We start from the raw sequence: 5,595 nt of genomic DNA, 5'->3' as shown, positions 1-5,595 counted from the left end.
CGCAAAACGTTATTTATCAAGCTACAATTACACGCCCAGACACAACAAAACAGGAAACATACGTTGGTCTCACCGAGTGTTCATTCAAAACCAGATACAACCTGCATAAACCTTCCTTCAAAAACATACACAAACGAAATTCTACTACACTAAGCGAGCACATTTGGAACCTCAAAGAAAAAAACATACAACACCGCATTACTTTGAAAATTATCTCCAGAGCACAGTCGTACTCCACCTCTTCTAAGATTTGCATCCTCTGCTTGGAAGAAAAAATCTGCATCAACACAAAACCGAAAATGGCAACACTCAACAGAAATAATGAACTAACATTTTATAGAAACAAACACCTTTTATGTGATTACGAACCACCATAGCCACTTTCATTTCCTGATGAGAGCAAATGCTCGAAACAATATTGTAGAAGTTAATCCTAATTATACTTAATTATATTTTACAAATAGCTGCTTTTATCAAAAGGTTGAGCACTATTATTTCATGGTGTTTGGTTTTCGAATATATATATATATATATAATATATATATATATATATATATATAATATATATATATATATATGTGTGTGTGTTTTTGTGTGTGTGTGTGTGTTGTTGTTCATGAATAATCATATATCATGTTAAAACAATCAAGTCTGAAAAATAATATTTACACATGTGTAATTTCAGTCACTGTGTTGAACACAACTAAAGAATATAAATTGTGACAAACGTATTCTCAAAAAAAGAGATTTGAAATTTAAGATTTAATATTTTAAGCTTTCCATTGATTACTTGATAAAAGAAAATAAGCCGTTGTCCTCCAAAGAATGTAATAATTAAAATAAAACGTTTAACACCCATCCATAAATCCAACGGATTGTTAATTTGTTCATTTATTTCTTCGCTATAGATTCTAATCCAAACAAGTGTGAAAACAAAATTGGTGATCAACGCTGTAATGAGCTCCTTCAAAACCATACCCTACTTTGTTTTGGTACGATCCATTATAAGTACCTCTGTCGTAAAACATGTGGGGCTTGCAGTAAGTCATTGCAATCAGTTCATATTACATAATCTTTTCATTTTCCATGCACTTAGGCCCTTTAAAATAACCTTTTATTATTCTTTTTAAAAAGGTGACAACTTTTGAGAGATAAAACTTTTAATAATAAATACTAATATATTATTTTTGCTCTGGAGTTAAAAGTAAAATAAACAAAAAATAATATTAAAGTTTCAACAGCAATTGAAGACACAGAATATATATATATATATATATATATATATATATATATATATATATAAAATATAAATTGTCACTCACATTATATGGCCGAGATGTTCGTTTCTGTGGGATAAAGTAGTAGTAGTAGTAGTAGTAGTAGTAGTAGTAGTAGTAGTAGTAGTAGTAGTAGTAGTAGTAGTAGTAGTCGTAGTAGTAGTATAGTAGTAGTAGTAGTCGTAGTAGTAGTTGTAGTAGTAGTAGTAGTAGTAGTAGTAGTAGTAGTAGTAGTAGTAGTAGTAGTAGTAGTAGTAGTAGTAGTAGTAGTTGTTGTTGTTGTTGTTGTTGTAACTGATCTCTATTCCTTGAGCACGCAACCTCCACTTGAATGTGACCAAGTCACGTGACCAAGTCAAATGATTTGTCAAAACCGTCAGAACTATTCATGTTGATTTCATTGAAGATTAAGAAAGGAAATTCTCTCTCTTCAACTAGAGGCTTTCCTTGTGACCCAAATCCTAAACTTTAAAAATCGAGTTGACTTTTCGGAATTGGGTTGATGAGGACTTATAATAAAATTGGTGTTCATTGTTATTTCATCTCTAAATTCATTTTAAAATATCTAATTCATTCCGACATAACACTGATTGGAAACGACGTGTCACATATTATAGAATCGATAGAAATTCCTGTAGAATTTATTTCAACAAATGTCCAGGACGTGAACGTTTATATATATATAAAAGCGAAAATACAGGATTTGGTAAACTGGAAATAGATTAGTTATGTCAATAGCCATCAATAGGGTACAAAATGTTCTTAGGTATGTTTACTAGGTTATATAAAGTTATCTAAGACGTTTATGGAAGGTTAAATTTGTGAATGTGTTGACTGAATGTGACCGATCGTCAAGAGATTGTAATAATATAATGTGGAGGTCCAGTTTTATGTAAACGTGTTATAATATATGCCTTTGTTGGCGAGAGTGAGTTTTATGTAAACGTGTTATAATATATGCCTTTGTTGGCGAGAGTGAGTTTTATGTAAACGTGTTATAATATATGCCTTTGTTGGCGAGAGTGAGTTTTATGTAAACGTGTTATAATATATGCCTTTGTTGACCAGTCAGTTTTGTTCCTTTAATTGTAAGAAATACTTCTTCTTCACAATACCCAATACGCTTCAACAATCGTGACGTCACTTCCCTTGTAATGACGCATGGTAACTTAGTAACTGGCTCCAAATTATCGAAACAATGGCGGACCCATTTATGAAATATTTCTCCGACGAGCATAAAGCGTATCCATAGGAGAAAAAAAAACATTATAAATCTGATCATGTTTTGACTTTTACACATTCTGATCACAAGACATATGAAAAGTTCTCGCCAGCATGAAGACTAAAAAGTACAGATTTTTTTTGTTTAGAAACATGATGGCCGCCGTTGCTGGGCGACGTGAGATCAGACTATTGAATCCAATTGATACGATGGGCTAGAGTGGCAAACAAAGAATTAGATTATTTTGATAGAAATTGTAAAACATTTTTGATGATTATATATTTAAGTATTTATCAAGACGTTAATTTGTAATCTTTTATTCTCCCACACTCCTCATAGCCTCCCAGCATTGCAAACATAAAAGGACAACAGGCAGTGGACAGCTCCATGGATGACAAATACCATCTGAAATTCAAGACGTTATAACATCTTGTTCTCTTAAAACCTGCTCCCTTGACCCAATTCCCACCAATATTTGGATCAAATGTTAAAACACTCTTTTGAATTCTGTATCTGAACTCATTATTTACTCCATTTAATTTGGTAGTGTAGGTACCTTATTGTTACAAAAACGTCAAAAGTTACTCCATTTATTATAATATAGAAACTGTCAAAGATCTGGAAAAGCTACCAGCCTGTCTCCAATCTCCGATTCCTCTCTAAAATGTTAGATAGATAAAGTTGTCCTGAAACACTTGAAAAATCACCTCTAGTCAAATGAACTAATCGAACCTTTTCAATCTGTTTACCATGAAAACCACAGCACGTAAAAAAGCAATTTTAAGAATTTTTAATGACCTAATGGAATATAAATAACATAATCAGTGAGAATAAACAAATACCGATTTTTAAGGCACTGATGATTCCGATGTTGACAACCTGGAGCCTTACAAAAAGAACGTAGAAAGTCTCGATTTATTCCACAGCAAACAATTGCTTCGCGTAATCGGAATCTATTGGCCAGAGACAATTACAAATACTGATCTCTATGAAAGAACCAGGGTCCAACGCCCGAGTACAATAATAAAAGAACAGCGATGGAGGCTATTTGGTCACATCTTACGTCCAGAAGATACTATACCATCCCAAACTACAATGGCAAAATATTTCCTTCATGACAAAAAATATATAGGGAGACCACCAACATCAATGGTAACTACCCTGAACCAGGATCTCTCTACATATCAGAAATTTCTGGATTCAGATGAGGTCGAATTAATTCCTGAAGAACTAAGAAAAGCTGCAGGCCATCCGTATTAAAGTCACAACAAGATCTTGACAGCCTTACAAACTCTGGCCCAGGACCTTGACCAATGGAACAATTAACAACATGGATGGAGAGAGCAGCTGTACTCATTAAGGTTTCTAAAAAATATGTGGCTAAATCACACAATTCCCAGCAAGTGACTGCGAGGCTTACAACTACTATTATTACTAATTAATTATGACTTGTGAGAGCGGCGAGGTTTCTATCTTTACATTACTTGATCTGTCAACGGCGTTTGACACAATCGATCAATCCATTATCTGCGACAAGTTTCATTTCAATTTTCGGCTTATCTGATTTATCATGGTTCAAATCTTATCTCACAAATAGATACGTGGCAGTTTGTATAGATGGTAAATCGCTCATTGGTATTTCTTTTCTTCTCTCTCTCGAATCAAACCAATGAAATGCGACAACTGACTGAGGGATGAAATATGTAATGACTATGGGGTTTTTTTTTCATGACCGCCAGTCATTTGATGCAAATCATGTGGAGCCTTTTAAACTGGTTTTCAGTTTTGACGCATTTTTGTCATTTGAATAAATCAAATTAAAGGTGTGAAAAATTATTTTAAAAATTATCATTTTGATTTTTTAATGATGATATTTAGTTTTAAAACGTCATCTTTTATGACAAAATAACGATTAGAATTGTCTTTTTAAAGGACTATATTATAATGTACTTATAATGGTCCCACATATTATCATAGAGAACATTATTTTAACTAATTATACATCAATTACTTATTGTTTTTTCTTAAACTTTAAATCTCTTCTTCCACGCACCTGCTGTAATAAGCTTACAATATATTACACTGAAGTGATTACATATTAAAGATATATTGTTTAAATGGACAGTATTACACATTCATTTTTGTATATGGTTAATGGACAATCAGGTCTGAGCTTCGAACCCCTGACCAGGCGGATTGATTCATTCGTGGGATTACTTTTTTGTTTCTTTTTAATAGTATTTTTCCATTTGCTTTTTCTGTGTTGTTTCATGCTTTGTCTGTGCTGTGTCATGCTTTGTCTGTGTTGTTTCATTCTTTGTCTGTGTTGTTTTATTCTTTGTATGTGTTGTGTCATGCGTTGTCTGTGTTGTGTCATGCTTTGTCTGTGTTGTTTCATGCTTTGTCTGTGTTGTTTTATTCTTTGTCTGTGTTGTTTCATGCCTTGTCTGTGTTGTTTCATGCAATTCTTTTCAAACTTTGGGGTATTTAGGTTTAAAACTTTACACAGACGAAAGAGAGATAAAAAGTACAAGTGGTACACAAAATAGTAATTCAACGATTACGTTCTTACTAAAAGTACAAGTGGTACACAAAATAGTAATTCAACGATTACGTTCTTACTAAAAGTACAAGTGGTACACAAAATAGTAATTCAACGATTACGTTCTTACTAAAAGAAGTGTTAGGATTTTCCAAGATTAGGTCAGAGTAACTTGTTTTGGATCACGTTTTGGGTCAGCACGAACATCTATGATTACAAATCAAATATATTTATCATGTATTTAGATTCCTAAAAATGGTACTATTTTATTAGCTTTTACTGTTTTAAATATTTTATGTGCGATTGTTTTCTTGTCTCTTCTGTTTCCTGGACGTCTTGATTAGTTCTGACAAAACAATATTCCACCGCCATTTTTTGATAGCTGGTCATGATAGGAATGAAAGAGTTTAAGGATTCCCCCCTATGTAAAGTAAATTTAACAAAGAAAATAATAGATTGATTTAGAGGAACCTTCTCTCTACAAAAAACTCGCTCGGTGCGTAGTTGAGTCCTTGGAAAAAGCTCTATTATTATTCAATAATATTATTATTATT

The 5,595-nt window shown here is 32.7% G+C and overlaps 1 long non-coding RNA gene across 1 annotated transcript in view; it reads left to right on the top strand.

Moving 5' to 3' along the window:
• The window catches only part of LOC144979106 (uncharacterized), a 5,848-nt gene extending 1,590 nt beyond the window's left edge, over window positions 1-4,258 (top strand). The window contains exons 2-3 of the long non-coding RNA XR_013646650.1: window positions 909-1,040; window positions 2,839-4,258. This is a non-coding gene — a long non-coding RNA (uncharacterized LOC144979106). The remainder of the gene's footprint in view (window positions 1-908; window positions 1,041-2,838) is intronic.
• The last annotated feature ends 1,337 nt before the right edge of the window (window positions 4,259-5,595 follow it).

Source organism: Berghia stephanieae, chromosome 9, assembly GCF_034508935.2.
Source record: "Berghia stephanieae isolate SIO BIC M18660-M18661 chromosome 9, UCSD_Bste_1.3, whole genome shotgun sequence".
Taxonomy (NCBI): Eukaryota; Metazoa; Mollusca; class Gastropoda; order Nudibranchia; family Aeolidiidae; genus Berghia; species Berghia stephanieae.
The sequence above is the reverse complement of the archived record's forward strand: the minus strand, read 5'-3'. Positions and strand labels throughout refer to the sequence as shown.